The sequence below is a fragment of the Oncorhynchus masou genome, chromosome 24, assembly GCF_036934945.1.
Source record: "Oncorhynchus masou masou isolate Uvic2021 chromosome 24, UVic_Omas_1.1, whole genome shotgun sequence".
In the NCBI taxonomy this organism is placed as follows: domain Eukaryota; kingdom Metazoa; phylum Chordata; class Actinopteri; order Salmoniformes; family Salmonidae; genus Oncorhynchus; species Oncorhynchus masou.
Window position 1 is genome coordinate 95839121 of NC_088235.1, and position 19767 is coordinate 95858887.

Consider the following 19767-nt stretch of genomic DNA (forward strand, 5'->3'; position numbering starts at 1 on the left):
TTATGCTGTTCTCACATTTCCTGAGAAAAACATCTGCAAGTGAATAAGGGTTTGTTTTCACAGAGCCTGTTAGTGCATGAATATTTTTGGTTCATAAAAGCACATTGCATAATTGGAAAGAGAGATAAAAGGCATACTGTGGGTGAGCTTTTACACAATATGGAGGGTGATCAGCTGAATATTATTTACAGACACACAGACACACAGACACACACACCTTGAACGCGAGGCCCCATGTGATTATACACATTCTCCCCACTGTTTTACTTTACATAAATTACTGCAGTAATGATGGAGAAGTTTGTTTGAATGCAGTGTTATTTCCATGCCACAGCAGGTTGGGCTGAAAGAACAGAGGGTCTCAGAGCACAGTGGGTGGAGGTTGTGGAAATATAATGACTCAGAGCACTGGGGCTCAAAGTTACACAGCAGTGGAGAGCCACAGAAGTTAAGTGCACTCTGGTGACATTACAGAGCCATCCAGACAGTTGTTCTGTAGGCAGACAGTCGATGCTTACTGTAAAGTGTGTTGAGTAATTATAGCCAAGAAAGGAATCGATTCCTAATGTGAAGTACTGCATCAAGAACAACTGGAGAGTTCCAAAAGGAGGAGAGCAAATGTCACATGGTTTTAAGGCACACTCCAAGGACAACATTATCTTCTGTATATGGGTCGTTCCATTTCATTTCAGCAATACATGACAAACACCATTTCTGATCATCTGACAATGGCTGCCGTTTTACAGGCTCCTAACCAATTGTATTTATTTTTTATTTACCTTGGCAAGTCAGTTAAGGTCAAATTATTCTTTTCAATGACAGCTTAGGAACAGTGGGTTAACTGCCTGTTCAGGGGCAGAACGACAGATTTGTAGCTTATCAGCTCAGGGGTTTGAACTTGCAACTTTCTGGTTACTAGTCCAACACTCTAACCACTGGGCTACCCTGCCGCCCCGAATTGTGCTATTGTGTGCGTTTTTCCTCGTTATTTGTAACTTACTTTCTACATAATGTTTCTGCCACCATCTCTTATGACCGAAAATAACTTCTGGATATCAGGACAAAGATTTCTCACCTCGTTCTTTAACGAGTCGGACGCAAAGAATTTACATCAGACACTGGACAAGGCCCAAATCCCTGTCAGTCACATGAAGAATAGACAGAGATATCGGGGACGTAGGTCGGGGTGCCTTGTAAGGATCCGACATCGAGTGGGTAATCCGCTTCCACCATCAATCATATTGGCCAACATGTAATCATTGGATAAAAACATTGATGAGCTCCGATCAAGACAAACCTACCAACGGGACATTAAAAACTGTAATATCTTATGTTTCACAGAGTCGTGGCTGAACGAGGACATGGATAACATAGAGCTGGCTGGGTTTTCAATGCATCGGCAAGATAGAACAGCTGCCTCTGGTAAGACAAGGGCTGGCGATTTGTGTCTATTTGAAAATAGCAGCTGGTGCACGAAATCTAATACTAAGGAATTCTCGTGGTATCTCATGATAAGCTGTAGACTACACTAACAAGAGAGTTTTTAATCTACATTTTTCATAGCTGTCTATTTACCACCACAACCCGATGCCTTCACTAGGACTGCACTCAACGAGCTGTTTAAGGCCATTAGCAAACAAGAAAATGCTCACCCAGAGGCAGCGCTCCTAGTGGCCGGGGACTTTAATGCAGGGAAACTTGAATCCATTTTACCTCATTTCTACCACCATGTTACATGTGGAACCAGAGAAGAAAAAAAGCTCTAGAACCCCTTTACTCCACACACAGAGACAGGTACAAAACTCTCCCTCGCCCCCTATTTGGGAAATCTGACCATAACTCTATCATCCTGATTCCTGCTTACAACCTAAAACTAAAGCAGGAAGTACCAGTGACTCGCTCAATCGGAAGTGGTCAGATAACCCAGATGCTAAGCTACTGGACTGTTTTGCTAGCACAGACTGGAAAATGTTCTTCCGATGGCATTGAGGAGTACACCACATCAGTCACTGGCTTCATCAATAAGTGCATCGATGACGTCATCCCCACAGTGACTGTACGTACATACCCAACCAGAAACCATGGATTACAGGCAACATCCGCACTGATCTAAAGGGTAGAGCTGCCACTTTCAAGGAGCGGGACTTTTTTCCAGACGCTTATAAGAAATCCCGCTATGCCCTCCAACGAACCATCAAACAGTCAAAGAGTCCGTACAGGACTAAGATTGAATCGTACTACACCCGGCTCCGACGCTCGGCGGATGTGGCAGGGCTTGCAAACTATTATGGACTACAAAGGGAAGCACAGCCGCGAGCTGCCCAGTGACATGAGCCCGACAGATGAGCTAAATTACTTCTATGCTCACTTCGCGGCAAGCAACACCGAAGCATGCATGAGAGCACCAACTGTTCCGGACGACTGTGTGGTCACACTCGCCGTAGCCAATGTAAGTAAGACATATAAACAGGCCAACATTCACAAGGCCACAGGGCAAGTTGGATTACTAGACGTGTACTTGAAAGTCTGGTCATGGCTCACATCAACACCATTATCCCAGAAACCCCAGACCCACTCAAATTTGCATACCGCCCCAACAGATCCACGGATGACACAATCTCTATTGCACTCCACACTGCCCTTTCCCACCTGGACAAATGGAACACCTACAGTACGTGAGAATGATATTAATTGACTATAGCTCAGCGTTCAACAACATAGTGCCCTCAAAGCTCATCACTAAGCTAAGGACCCTGGGACTAAACACCTCCCTCTACAACTGGATCGATGAAACAGCCTATAGGGAGGTCAGATAACAACTTCTCCCTCAACGTGATCAAAACAAAGGTGATGATCATGGACTGCAGGAAAAGGAGGGCTGAGCACACCCCCATTCTCATCAATCGGGCTGTAGTGGAGCAGGTTGAGAGTTTCAAGTTCCTTGGTGTCCACATCAACAATGAACTATCATGGTTCAAACACAACAAGACAGTCGTGAAGAGGGCACGACAAAACCTATTCCCCCTCAGGAGACTGAAAAGATTTGGAATGGATCCTTGGATCCTCAAAAAGTTCTGCACCTGCACCATTGAGAGCATCCTGACTTGTTGCATCACCGCCTGGCATGGAAACTGCTCGGCCTCCAACCCGCAATGCACTACAGAGGGTAGTGCGTACGGCCCAGTATATCACTGGGGCCTAGCTTCCTTCCATCCAGGACCTCTATACCAGGTGGTGTTAGAGGAATGCCCAAAAATGTAAAAAGACTCCAGCCACCCTGGTCATCAACTGTTCTCTCAGCTACGGCACGGCAAGCGATACCGAAGAGCCAAGTCTAGGTCCAAAAGGCTTCTTAACAGCTTCTACCCCCAACCCATAAGACTCCTGAACAGCTAATCAAATGGCTACCCTGACTATTTGCATTGATCCTCCCCATATTTACATATCTACATAGCTACTGCTACTCTCTGTTTATTATCTATGCATTGTCACTTTACCTCAATTACCTCGACTAACCTGTGACCCTGCACATTGACTCTGTACTGGTACCCCCTGTATATAGCCTCCACGTTGACTCTGTACTGGTACCCCTGTATGTAGCCTCCACATTGACTCTGTACTGGTACTCCCTGTATATAGTCTCCACATTGACTCTGTACTGGTACCCCCTGTATATAGCCTCCACATTGACTCTGTACTGGTAAACCCTGTATATAGCCTCCACATTGACTCTGTACTGGTACCCCCTGTATATAGCCTCCACATTGACTCTGTACTGGTACCCCCTGTATATAGCCTCCACATTGACTCTGTACTGGTACCCCCTGTATGTAGCCTCCACATTGACTCTGTACTGGTACCCAATGTATATAGCCTCCACATTGACTCTGTACTGGTACCCCCTGTATGTAGCCTCCACATTGACTCTGTACTGGTACCCCCTGTATATAGCCTCCACATTGACTCTGTACTGGTACCCCTTGTATGTAGCCTCCACATTGACTCTGTACTGGTACCCCCTGTATGTAGCCTCCACATTGACTCTGTACTGGTACCCCCTGTATATAGCCTCCACATTGACTCTGTACTGGTACCCCCTGTGTGTAGCCTCCACATTGACTCTGTACTGGTACCCCCTGTATATAGCCTCCACATTGACTCTGTACTGGTACCCCCTGTATGTAGCCTCCACATTGACTCTGTACTGGTACCCCCTGTATATAGCCTCCACATTGACTCTGTACTGGTACCCCCTGTATGTAGCCTCCACATTGACTCTGTACTGGTACCCCCTGTATTTAGCCTTCACATTGACTCTGTACTGGTACACCCTGTATGTAGCCTCCACATTGACTCTGTACTGGGACCCCCTGTATGTAGCCTCCACATTGACTCTGTACTGGTACCCCCTGTATATAGCCTCCACATTGACTCTGCACTGGTACCCCCTGTATATAGACTCCACATTGACTCTGTACTGGTACCCCCTGTATATAGCCTCCACATTGACTCTGTACTGGTACCCCCTGTATATAGCCTCCACATTGACTCTGTACTGGTACCCCCTGTATATAGCCTCCACATTGACTCTGTACTGGTACCCCCTGTATATAGCCTCCACATTGACTCTGTACCAGTACCCTCTGTATATAGTCTCCACATTGACTCTGTACTGGTACCCCCTGTATATAGCCTCCACTTTGACTCTGTACTGGTACCCCTGTATGTAGCATCCACATTGACTCTGTACTGGTACCCCCTGTATGTTACCTCCACATTGACTCTGTACTGGAACCCCCTGTATATAGCCTCCACATTGACTCTGTACTGGTACCCCCTGTATGTAGCCTCCACATTGACTCTGTACTGGTACCCAATGTATATAGCCTCCACATTGACTCTGTACTGGTACCCCTGTATGTAGCCTCCACATTGACTCTGTACTGGTACCCCCTGTATATAGCCTCCACATTGACTCTGTACTGGTACCCCCTGTATGTAGCCTCCACATTGACTCTGTACTGGTACCCCCTGTATGTAGCCTCCACATTGACTCTGTACTGGTACCCCCTGTATATAGCCTCCACATTGACTCTGTACTGGTACCCCCTGTGTGTAGCCTCCACATTGACTCTGTACTGGTACCCCCTGTATATAGCCTCCACATTGACTCTGTACTGGTACCCCCTGTATGTAGCCTCCACATTGACTCTGTACTGGTACCCCCTGTATATATAGCCTCCACATTGACTCTGTACTGGTACCCCCTGTATGTAGCCTCCACATTGACTCTGTACTGGTACCCCCTGTATTTAGCCTCCACATTGACTCTGTACTGGTACACCCTGTATGTAGCCTCCACATTGACTCTGTACTGGGACCCCTGTATGTAGCCTCCACATTGACTCTGTACTGGTACCCCCTGTATATAGCCTCCACATTGACTCTGCACTGGTACCCCCTGTATGTAGCCTCCACATTGACTCTGTACTGGTACCCCCTGTATGTTACCTCCACATTGACTCTGTACTGGAACCCCCTGTATATAGCCTCCACATTGACTCTGTACTGGTACCCACTGTATATAGACTCCACATTGACTCTGTACTGGTACCCCCTGTATATAGCCTCCACATTGACTCTGTACTGGTACCCCCTGTATATAGCCTCCACATTGACTCTGTACTGGTACCCCCTGTATATAGCCTCCACATTGACTCTGTACTGGTACCCCCTGTATATAGCCTCCACATTGACTCTGTACCAGTACCCTCTGTATATAGTCTCCACATTGACTCTGTACTGGTACCCCCTGTATATAGCCTCCACTTTGACTCTGTACTGGTACCCCCTGTATGTAGCCTCCACATTGACTCTGTACTGGTACCCCCTGTATGTTACCTCCACATTGACTCTGTACTGGAACCCCCTGTATATAGCCTCCACATTGACTCTGTACTGGTACCCCCTGTATATAGACTCCACATTGACTCTGTACTGGTACCCCCTGTATATAGCCTCCACATTGACTCTGTACTGGTGAACCCTGTATATAGCCTCCACATTGACTCTGTACTGGTACCCCCTGTATATAGCCTCCACATTGACTCTGTACTGGTACCCCCTGTATATAGCCTCCACATTGACTCTGTACCAGTACCCTCTGTATATAGCTTCCACATTGACTCTGTACTGGTACACCCTGTATGTAGCCTCCACATTGACTCTGTACTGGGACCCCTGTATGTAGCCTCCACATTGACTCTGTACTGGTACCCCTGTATATAGCCTCCACATTGACTCTGCACTGGTACCCCTGTATGTAGCCTCCACATTGACTCTGTACTGGTACCCCTGTATGTTACCTCCACATTGACTCTGTACTGGAACCCCCTGTATATAGCCTCCACATTGACTCTGTACTGGTACCCCCTGTATATAGACTCCACATTGACTCTGTACTGGTACCCCTGTATATAGCCTCCACATTGACTCTGTACTGGTACCCCCTGTATATAGCCTCCACATTGACTCTGTACTGGTACCCCCTGTATATAGCCTCCACATTGACTCTGTACTGGTACCCCCTGTATATAGCCTCCACATTGACTCTGTACCAGTACCCTCTGTATATAGCCTCCACATTGACTCTGTACTGGTACCCCTGTATATAGCCTCCACATTGACTCTGTACTGGAACCCCCTGTATATAGCCTCCACATTGACTCTGTACTGGTACCCCCTGTATATAGACTCCACATTGACTCTGTACTGGTACCCCCTGTATATAGCCTCCACATTGACTCTGTACTGGTACCCCCTGTATATAGCCTCCACATTGACTCTGTACTGGTACCCCCTGTATATAGCCTCCACATTGACTCTGTACTGGTACCCCCTGTATATAGCCTCCACATTGACTCTGTACCAGTACCCTCTGTATGTAGCCTCCACATTGACTCTGTACTGGTACCCCCTGTATATAGCCTCCACATTGACTCTGTACTGGTACCCCCTGTATATAGCCTCCACATTGACTCTGTACTGGTACCCCCTGTATATAGCCTCCACATTGACTCGGTTCTGGTAGCCCTGTATATAGCCTCCACATTGACTCTGTACTGGTACCCCCTGTATATAGCCTCCACATTGACTCTGTACTGGTACCCCTGTATATAGCCTCCACATTGACTCTGTACTGGTACCCCCTGTATATAGCCTCCACATTGACTCTGTACTGGTACCAAATTTATATAGTCTCCACATTGACTCTGTACTGGTACCCCCTGTATATAGCCTCCACATTGACTCTGTACTGGTACCCCCTGTATATAGCCTCCACATTGACTCTGTACTGGTACCCCCTGTATATAGCCTCCACATTGACTCTGTACTGGTACCCCCTGTATATAGCCTCCACATTGACTCGGTTCTGGTACCCCTGTATATAGCCTCCACATTGACTCTGTACTGGTACCCCCTGTATATAGCCTCCACATTGACTCTGTACTGGTACCCCCTGTATATAGCCTCCACATTGACTCTGTACTGGTACCCCCTGTATATAGCCTCCACATTGACTCGGTTCTGGTACCCCTGTATATAGCCTCCACATTGACTCTGTACTGGTACCCCCTGTATATAGCCTCCACATTGACTCTGTACTGGTACCCCCTGTATATAGCCTCCACATTGACTCTGTACTGGTACCCCCTGTATATAGTCTCCACATTGACTCGGTTCTGGTACCCCTGTATATAGCCTCCACATTGACTCTGACCTGGTACCCCCTGTATATAGCCTCCACATTGACTCTGTACTGGTACCCCTGTATATAGCCTCCACATTGACTCTGTACTGGTACCAACTGTATATAGTCTCCACATTGACTCTGTACTGGTACCCCCTGTATATAGCCTCCACATTGACTCTGTACTGGTACCCCCTGTATATAGCCTCCACATTGACTCTGTACTGGTACCCCCTGTATATAGCCTCCACATTGACTCTGTACTGGCACCCCCTGTTTATAGCCTCCACATTGACTCTGTACTGGTACCCCCTGTATATAGCCTCCACATTGACTCTGTACTGGTACCCCCTGTATATAGCCCCACTTCTGTTATTTTATTGTTGCACAATGTTTTACTTTCTTAACACTTATTTTTCTTAACTGCATTGTTGGTTAATAAGGGCTTGTCAGTAATCATTTCACTGTAAGGTTGTATTTGGCGCATGTGACAAATAACATTTGGACTGATTTGATTATTCTGAAATGGTTTTCTTAGTTGGAAACAGACATGATAAGCATTCCTGCAACATTATTTCATTGAATGACAATTTGTACTCTGAGAAATTAAGCTAATTGATTGCACCCAACTTGTCCATTTGAATTTATAGGATTCACATAATATTCAATAACTATAGTACCCAATATCCGATTTAGACCAAACCTCTTCTTAACAATTATTCAGTCGTGAGGAATCCAAAACGATCAAAAGCCACCAACGGACCCCACAGACCACACACCAAGCCCACCCCAAAGGCCAGAATACAGTATCAGTTTTCTATGTTGACAGAGCTAGAGCGGTCTTTGTCAGACCATGAGACTTCCCGAAAAGAGTTATTCTCAAAAGATCATCTACAAACTATTATGACACCTCTATGGAAGGATGAGACTCTCACGAACACGATGGCGTTCTCAGTTTTGCTCTACAACCCTCATATGTGTATTGGGACTCATCTGAAGTCAGTACAGCCGATCTGCCAACTTCTTCCTGTAGTGTCCGAACAGTTTGGGCTACACACGATTAGGAAAGGTGAGACTCTCACGAACACGGACATGTAGGTTATTTTGCTCTAGGACACCGACAGGCCTCAAAAGACATGTCTGAAGGTCCCCGGTATGAGTTTAAAAAATGAATGGAAATATATAAGTAAGCCGCTTAGTGCTAAAAAAGGTGTTAAAATTATATATATACAGTCTACAGTACCCTTCAACAGTTTTGACAAAAGGTTTTTCTTTATATTTACTATTTTCTACATTGTAGAATAATAGCAAAGACATCAAAACTATGAAATAACACATATGGAATCATGTAGTAGCCAAAAAAATTATGTTTTTCCAAAAGTCTTGAAGGAGTTCCCACATATGCTGAGCACTTATTGGCTGCTTTTCCTTCACTCTGTGGTCCAACTCATCCCAAACCATCTCAATTTGGTTGAGGTCAGCTGATTGTGGAGGCCAGGTCATCTGATGCAGCACTCCATCGCTCTCCTTCTTGGTCAAATTGCCCTTACACAGCCTGGAGTTGTATTGGCTCATTGTCCTGTTGAAAAACAAATGAGAGTCCCACTAAGCGCAAACCAGATGGGATGATGTATCACTTCAGAATGCTGTGGTAGCCATGCTGGTTAAGTGTGCCTTGAATTTTAAATAAATCACAGACAGTGTCACCAGCAAGCACCATCACACATCCTCCTCCATGCTTCACAGTGGAAACAACACATGCAGAGATCATCCGTTCACCTACTCTGCATCTCACAAAGACAAGGAGGTTGGAACTAAAAATCTCAAATTTGGACTCCACTGGTCTAATGATTTCGACCAGTCAAATGTCCATTGCTTGTGTTTCTTGGGGGGACTATCTGTTGTTTCATGTTGTGAATCTGTTATTCAATGTGTTTATATGGTTTAAAACTTCTTGGTGACAAGGGGGCAGTATTGAGTAGCTTGAATGAATAAGGTGCTCAGAGTAAACTGCCTGCTACTCTGTCCCAGATACTAATATATGCATAGTATTAGTAGTATTGGATAGAAAACACTCTGAAGTTTCTAAAACTGTTTGAATGATGTCTGTGAGTATAACAGAACTCATACGGCAGGCAAAAACCTCGAAGGTTTGTAGTTTTTCTGTGAATTGAAGTGGCTCTCTGCACAATCGCCGCGTGTTTAAGAACTACTGAACGTAACGCGCCAATGTAAAATTTGATTTTTTTGATATAAATATGCACTTTATCGAGCAAAACATACATGTATTGTGTAACATGAGGTCCTATGAGTGTCATCTGATGAAGATCATCAAAGGTTAGTGATGAATTATATCTCTATTTGTGCTTTTTGGCTGGAAAAATGGCTGTGTTTTTCTGTGAGTTGGTGGTGACCTAACATAATCGTTTGTGGTGCTTTCGCTGTAAATTATTTTTGAAATCAGATATTGTGGCTGGATTAATGAGAATTTTATATTTAAAATGGTGTAAAATACTTTAATGGTTGAGGAATTTTAATTATGAGATTTTTGTTGTTTAAATTTGGCGCCCTGCACTTTCACTGGCTGTTGGCGAGGTGGGACGCTACCATCCCACATATCCCAGAGAGGTTAATAGCAGTAAAGCCAAACAAACATTTTCAATGCCAAAAAAATGATCAAATAATTGTTTTTATTCTTCAAGGGGTCTTAAAATTCAAAATCAAATAGGAAAATGATCCTTGGAATGACCTTCTTAAAACAATTCCATATAGCTTACACTACTCGTCAAACATAAAGAACTGATACTGTATACTGGCTGTTGGGATGGGTTTGATGTGGGATTTTGGGTTCCTCATGTCTTAATCAGTGTGAAAATCAGACATTGAGTACTATAGTTATTGAATATTATATGAAATTCATAACTTTCAAAATAATGTTTCAAAAATGCTAATCTTACCTGTTTCTAACTACAGAATCAATATCAGAACAATCTGAGATGGTGGGTATTGAAATCCATCCTCTAGTGAGTTTTGAGCTGGAAAGACTCACATCTAAAATAGTTATCTAGGTGATTTGTGGAAAACGATAAAGGCTGAGTTATGAGTATACTATCAGTAGTTTGTGATCATACGTGGAACATGTACATGTTTGTGAGTGAACTACAAAGGACAGACGAGCCATCACAATTTGTTTTTAGATTAACCCAACATGGAAACTAGAAGATAAAAGGGGGAAAATAACATATGACCTGTTACATTTGCTGCTTCTCTTTGTTATTATCTATGCATATTAACTTTAATAACTCTACCTACATGTACATATTACCTCAATTACCTGGACTAACCGGTGCTCCCGCACATTGACTCTGGACCGGTACCCCCTGTATATACTGTAGCCTTGCTATTGTTATCTTACTGCTATTGTTACTTTTATTTCTTGTTTTTTTGTAGGTATTTGTCTTAAAACTGCATTGTTGGTTAATGGCTTGTAAGTAAGCATTTGACTGTAAGGTCTACTACACCTGTTGTGTTCAGCGCATGTGACAAATAGAATTTGAATTGATTTGATCTACTTCAGTAACACCACCTTTAGACCAGATGGCTTTGCTTTCTGTCTGTTGCTCCTGGATGGATGGCCTTGGATGCCGTTTCATTGAACAGCTTTTACACAACACAACCCTCAGTTATAGACTAGACACAGCCTGGTAGCTTGACTCTAGGAAATAATCCTGCATTGCAAGTGGCACAACAGCAAATAGGATTTAGTCCATATTGCTTTGTTAAATGGCAGGTGACATGTCTATTTTAATCCAGGGGTCAAGCCAGCAGGTGGCTGAGAGAAGACAATAAGATACTATGTGAATGCATCCCAAACGGCACCCTATTCCCTATATAGTGCACTACTGTTGAATTTGGTTCTGGTCAAAAGTAGTGCGCAATGTAGAGAATAGGGTGCCATTTGGGACACATCCCAGGACTTATCCCTCCATCCTGGCTCTCTTCTAGAATAAAGCGTCTTTCCCCTGAACTCATTGTCATTCAGGGCAGAGGAGAGGCCATGGGGCGGATAAGGCAGGCAGCTTAGCCTCTGTTGACAAAACCCTGGAACAATTGGGCAAAAGCTAGTCCCTCCGTTTTGATCTGTAGCACCGGGCACTGTGAGACGCTCTAAGCAGGGAGACTTGGTGAAGCTCTTATGTGTCCCAAATGGAACCCTATCACTTATATAGTGCACTACTTTTGACCAGATCCCTATGGGTCCTAGACAAAATATGGCGCCATTTGGGATGTTACAGCCTAAGTGAAGCTCTATCTTTGTCTTCCACTGCTGGGAAGAGCGGGATAAAAGGTCAAATCCTGGAAGCCCACTGTGAGATTCCATGGGTTTATCTGCTAATACTACAAATACTACTAACACATATAATCTTCTGGTGGGGAAAATAACGAGAACAATGTCATTTTCAGGACCATTTTGAATTTAATTAAGGTTAGGGTTAGGGTTATAGGTTAGGGTAAGAGGTTAGGGTAAGAGGTTAGTGTTAGAGGTTAGGGTTGGGTAACAGGTAGGTGCAAATGTTGCAAATGGTTGGCATTACAATAGTTTTTTATAGAAATATCCTATAAGTGTTCTGTGCAAAGTTGTTTTACTGAAATTGGCATTGCTCCATTTTCATGTTATTGTCTGTGTCATTGTCTGAGCTTTAGCAATGAACTAAAAAGCTTCACATCTTACCTTGCACCCACACAAACACACACATTGCATTCTAGAGCTGGCAGTCACCTTTCGAATTTCAGCTCGCTGTCCTACTTTATATGTGAGTGACAACAGTGAACTCACAGGATCACCTATCATACCACTTTTGAGACGATTGGCAATCAGAGAGAAGAAAAGTCAGTTGACTTTTTCTGCTCCCACAGGTGTCCCATCTCAGTAAGCAAAACCACATTGTTTCAACGTTGTGACCATTTTGTGGATTGTAGCAGCCATGTTGCCAGGAACATCATCCATGTCAGTAAGCTCCTTTATCACAACCTGCACAAACAAAATATTTAAAAGCTGGAAAGTTGCCATGCTTTTGTGTAGCCACCAACATTAATGTGACCTCTACCCAACTACAACCTAACTGCAATGTTGTTTCACAGTTGTGGCAATATTGTGACAATGTTTTGTCAATGTTACGTGTTAACCAGGATGATGCTGTGTTTAATTGGATCTCTCCCAAGCCTCCTAAAGATGTTAGCCGACTCAGACACGACCCTGGCTGAGGTCCAACATGCCCTGTGACTTACTGTGGAGTTGATCCACTAAAGACAGACAGATAGTTAAAAGCCAAGGCTAATCTCCTGAATAGGATCTGCTGGCTGTCCAGACTCATATCATCACTATGTCACCACCCTCTAATGCCAATTACTGGACCCACCACAGCTTACTGTACTGTGCAAGCCACTGGGCCATGCTGGACTTATTTGCCTTCTGATCACAGTGGATGTGTCACAAATGACACCCTATTATCTATTTAGTGCAGTACTTTTGGTCAGGGCCCGTACGGATTTGGTCAAAAGTAGTCCCCAATGTAGGGAATAGGGTGCCGACAGTGACTGAATGGAGCTCTGGTGTGACCAATGAGGCACAATCTGCATGGACAATCAATATTTAGCTAATTAGATGTTTCCATAATATACTGTAAGAAGTCATTATTGTTTCATGATTTTATGGCAATATGGCAATATAAATGAACTGATAAACTCGTCGGCCACAGAAACAGTTAGGCAACCAAAAGGACGGCATTCGCTGTTGATGGCGATCCCTCCCACCCTCGACACACCCTCTGCAGCCGCCAGTTACGACCCCTCCCACCCTCTACACACCCACTGCAGCCGCCAGTTACGACCCCTACCACCCTCTACACACCCACTGCAGCCGCCAGTTACGACACCTACCACCCTCTACACACCCACTGCAGCCGCCAGTTACGACCCCTACCACCCTCTACACACCCACTGCAGCCGCCAGTTACGACACCTACCACCCTCTACACACCCACTGCAGCCGCCAGTTACGACCCCTACCACCCTCTACACACCCTCTGCAGCCGCCAGTTACGACCCCTCCCACCCTCTACACACCCACTGCAGCCGCCAGTTACGACCCCTCCCACCCTCTACACACCCTCTGCAGCCGCCTGTTACGACCCCTACCACCCTCTACACACCCTCTGCAGCCGCCAGTTACGACCCCTACCACCCTCTACACACCCACTGCAGCCGCCAGTTACGATCCCTCCCACCCTCTACACACCCTCTGCAGTCGCCAGTTACGACCCCTCCCACCCTCTACACACCCTCTGCAGTCGCCAGTTACGACCCCTCCCACCCTCTACACACCCTCTGCAGTCGCCAGTTACGACCCCTCCCACCCTCTACACACCCTCTGCAGTCGCCAGTTACGACCCCTCCCACCCTCTACACACCCTCTGCAGTCGCCAGTTACGACCCCTACCACCCTCTACACACCCTCTGCAGCCGCCAGTTATGAATGAATGTGTCCAATGTGTTTACATGTTCTCCATATGTTCATGCATACAGTGAACTAGCTAGGCTGACTGTTTCTATGTGGATGATGTGTACAGTATGTGGTCCTTTTTATTCTTGTAAGGTGAAGCCATCCCAGATGGAAAATAACATTTTATTCCATTCTATTCTAAAATTACTCCAAATGAGAAGGGTTCTAAGTTAGTCCAGAGTAGACTCTAGTATACAGTAGATGTGTTCAGGAGAGGTACTGAAAGGTCTGTGGCTGTGTTATGTAGGATTTCTGTTGCCCCCTGTTTAGAGTATCTACCCGGTGGGGTCTGGAGGACCACAGGAGGGAATGAGAGGAGAGGAGGAAGTCAGGGTGAGTAGAGTGGAAGGGATAAGAGGAAGGGACAGGGGGTGGGGTGACAGGCGGGGAGATATGTAATTCAAATTTGAGGTAGCTTTTGACAGATTATTTTTCAGGCCTATGAAAGCCAGTATTCCTGGAGGAGCTGATGAGGGAGGAGGATATTGAGTAGACTGACTCTCTCTCTGCATGAGCAGAGAGCAGAGAGATTCAGAGCACCAGACACTGCTGTGGTCTGTATCCCCCCATCCCCTTCGCCTCATAATTACCAGACCGATTACCGCTGCGCTATCATTCATGTAAACTAGCGAGATCAGGAGGCTTGTGAGGCTACCACTCAGTAGAAAAACAATCTTATCTTACCCCTTTTACCTAAAACGTTATCCCAGACTTCCCTCATAAGCATATAATCAATACAGACCAGCAGAGGACGATGGAGGAGAGGATCATTTTGAGATTGATCACTCAGCCTCAATCAAATCATCGGCCCTTTTCTCTGTTACAGAAATGTGCCAATTGTTTTTATACAGTATATATACAAAAATGTAAATGGGGGATTGGAAATGATGCAGACAGTTACATTGATGGAAGCCACAATCTATCTGCAGTATTAAAGCTGATCTACCCCCTAAACTCTTTCTTTTTTTAAAGCATGTGCCAACTTCAAATACGCTGTTAGCAAAGTGTGCCAACATCACAGCGATTATTCATAGAGGTTATGACAATATGAACACATGGCAGCTGTTTTGGCTTGATTTGTGTGTGTGTGTGTGTGTGTGTGTGTGTGTGTGTGTGTGTGTGTGTGTGTGTGTGTGTGTGTGTGTGTGTGTGTGTGTGTGTGTGTGTGTGTGTGTGTGTGTGTGTGTGTGTGTGTGTGTGTGTTACAGGCATACTAATGGACATTTTTATAGAGGTTGATACATTTTTTGTAAGGGAAAATTTCTGAAATTTCTAAGTGGAAATTACAAACTTCAGAAGCCTTTTTAAACCTCAAAAACACTACACGTTTTACATTTCCTGCTTTACAGGAAAGTTCCCCTGCAAAAGGGTGATCAAATTAAGATTCTACATCTGTAGGAGCGAGGAGGTATAATTCAGTGTTTTTATGAAACAGCTTTATGGCTTCCATCACAAGAGTGAACCTCAGAGGGACACGGACACTGACAGCTCTGGGACTGTGAACATCAGGAAAGCACACCGGGAGTTGTTGGCTGCCAGGAGTGATAGTAAGATACATGGCCCAGCCAATCTGTGTTTTGTGTGAGCCTTACCAAACGGCACCCTATTCCCTATTTAGTGAACTACCTTTGACCAGGGCATTGGTCAAAAGTAGTGCACTATACAAGGAATATGCTGCCATTTGGGACGTAGCCTTTGTGTGAGCTGTGCCAAAATCTAGGGGAGCTGATTAACTGAGTCCTGTAACTAACAGAATGCTGGTGGGGAGCAGGTAGATGACAAATACATTCCTGGGGAGTCTTGGCAGCAGTAGGGCGTATATTTAGAGAGAGGTCACCTTGGTTGCATCCAACTACTTTTGACCAGAGGCCTATAGGCCTTTTGGGACACAGAATAGTTACACTTCACCAGTACCGCCTGTATATAGCCTCCACATTGTCTCTGTACTGGTACCCCCTGTATATAGCCTCCACATTGACTCTGTACTGGTACCCCCTGTGTATAGCCTCCACATTGACTCTGTACCACTACCCCCTGTATATAGCCTCCACATTGACTCTGTACCAGTACCCCCTGTATATAGCCTCCACATTGACTCTGTACCAGTACCGCCTGTATATAGCCTCCACATTGACTCTGTACCAGTACCCTCTGTATATAGCCTCCACATTGACTCTGTACTGGTACCCCCTGAGTATAGCCTCCACATTGACTCTGTACCAGTACCCCCTGTATATAGCCTCCACATTGACTCTGTACTGGTACCCCCTGTATATAGCCTCCACATTGACTCTGTACTGGTACCCCTGTGTATAGCCTCCACATTGACTCTGTACCAGTACCCCCTGTATATAGCCTCCACATTGACTCTCTACCGGTACCCCCTGTATATAGCCTCCATATTGACTCTGTACCGGTACCCCCTGTATATAGCCTCCACATTGACTCTGTACCAGTACCCTCTGTATATAGCCTCCACATTGACTCTGTACCAGTACCCCCTGAATATAGCCTCCACATTGACTCTGTACCGGTGCCCCCTGTATATAGCCTCCACATTGACTCTGTACCAGTACCCCCTCTATATAGCCTCCACCTTGACTCTGTACCAGTACCCTCTGTACATAGCCTCCACATTGACTCTGTACCAGTACCCCCTGTATATAGCCTCCACATTGACCCTGTACCAGTACCCCCTGTATATAGCCTCCACATTGACTCTGTACCGGTACCCCCTGTATGTAGCCTCCACATTGACTCTGTACCAGTACCCTCTGTATATAGCCTCCACATTGACTCTGTACCAGTACCCCTGTATATAGCCTCCACATTGACTCTGTACCGGTACCCCCTGTATGTAGCCTCCACATTGACTCTGTTCCAGTACCCTCTGTATATAGCCTCCACATTGACTCTGTACCAGTACCCCCTGTATATAGCCTCCACATTGACTCTGTACCAGTACCCCCTGTATATAGCCTCCACATTGACTCTGTACCAGTACCCCCTGTATATAGCCTCCACATTGACTCTGTACCAGTACCCCCTGTATATAGCCTCCACATTGACTCTGTACCAGTACCGCCTGTATATAGCCTCCACATTGACTCTGTACCAGTACCCTCTGTATATAGCCTCCACATTGACTCTGTACTGGTACCCCCTGAGTATAGCCTCCACATTGACTCTGTACCAGTACCCCCTGTATATAGCCTCCACATTGACTCTGTACTGGTACCCCCTGTATATAGCCTCCACATTGACTCTGTACTGGTACCCCCTGTGTATAGCCTCCACATTGACTCTGTACCAGTACCCCCTGTATATAGCCTCCACATTGACTCTGTACCAGTACCCCCTGTATATAGCCTCCACATTGACTCTCTACCGGTACCCCCTGTATATAGCCTCCATATTGACTCTGTACCGGTACCCCCTGTATATAGCCTCCACATTGACTCTGTACCAGTACCCTCTGTATATAGCCTCCACATTGACTCTGTACCAGTACCCCCTGAATATAGCCTCCACATTGACTCTGTACCGGTGCCCCCTGTATATAGCCTCCACATTGACTCTGTACCAGTACCCCCTCTATATAGCCTCCACCTTGACTCTGTACCAGTACCCTCTGTACATAGCCTCCACATTGACTCTGTACCAGTACCCCCTGTATATAGCCTCCACATTGACCCTGTACCAGTACCCCCTGTATATAGCCTCCACATTGACTCTGTACCGGTACCCCCTGTATGTAGCCTCCACATTGACTCTGTACCAGTACCCTCTGTATATAGCCTCCACATTGACTCTGTACCAGTACCCCCTGTATATAGCCTCCACATTGACTCTGTACCGGTACCCCCTGTATGTAGCCTCCACATTGACTCTGTACCAGTACCCTCTGTATATAGCCTCCACATTGACTCTGTACCAGTACCCCCTGTATATAGCCTCCACATTGACTCTGTACCAGTACCCCCTGTATATAGCCTCCACATTGACTCTGTACAGGTACCCCCTGTATATAGCCTCCACATTGACTCTGTACCAGTACCCCCTGTATATAGCCTCCACATTGACTCTGTACCAGTACCCCCTGTATGTGGCCTCCACATTGACTCTGTACCAGTACCCCCTGTATATAGCCTCCACATTGACTCTGTACTGGTACCCCCGTATATAGCCTCCACATTGACTCCGTACCAGTACCCCCTGTATATAGCCTCCACATTGACTCTGTACCAGTAGCCCCTGTATATAGCCTCCACATTGACTCTGTACCAGTACCCCCTGTATATGGCCTCCACATTGACTCTGTACCAGTACCCCCTGTATGTGGCCTCCACATTGACTCTGTACCAGTACCCTCTGTATATAGCCTCCACATTGACTCTGTACCGGTACCCCCTGTATATAGCCTCCACATTGACTCTGTACCAGTACCCCCTGTATACAGCCTCCACATTGACTCTGTACAGGTACCCCCTGTATATAGCCTCCACATTGACTCTGTACCAGTACACCCTGTACATAGCCTCCACATTGACTCTGTACCAGTACCCTCTGTATATAGCCTCCACATTGACTCTGTACCAGTACCCCCTGTATATAGCCTCCTTTTTGACTCTGTACAGGTACCCCCTGTATATAGCCTCCACATTGACTCTGTACCAGTACCCCCTGTATATAGCCTCCACCTTGACTCTGTACCAGTACCCTCTGTACATAGCCTCCACATTGACTCTGTACCAGTACCCCCTGTATATAGCCTCCACATTGACCCTGTACCAGTACCCCCTGTATATAGCCTCCACATTGACTCTGTACCGGTACCCCCTGTATGTAGCCTCCACATTGACTCTGTACCAGTACCCTCTGTATATAGCCTCCACATTGACTCTGTACCAGTACCCCCTGTATATAGCCTCCACATTGACTCTGTACCGGTACCCCCTGTATGTAGCCTCCACCTTGACTCTGTACCAGTACCCTCTGTACATAGCCTCCACATTGACTCTGTACCAGTACCCCCTGTATATAGCCTCCACATTGACCCTGTACCAGTACCCCCTGTATATAGCCTCCACATTGACTCTGTACCGGTACCCCCTGTATGTAGCCTCCACATTGACTCTGTACCAGTACCCTCTGTATATAGCCTCCACATTGACTCTGTACCAGTACCCCCTGTATATAGCCTCCACATTGACTCTGTACCGGTACCCCCTGTATGTAGCCTCCACATTGACTCTGTACCAGTACCCTCTGTATATAGCCTCCACATTGACTCTGTACCAGTACCCCCTGTATATAGCCTCCACATTGACTCTGTACCAGTACCCCCTGTATATAGCCTCCACATTGACTCTGTACAGGTACCCCCTGTATATAGCCTCCACATTGACTCTGTACCAGTACCCCCTGTATATAGCCTCCACATTGACTCTGTACC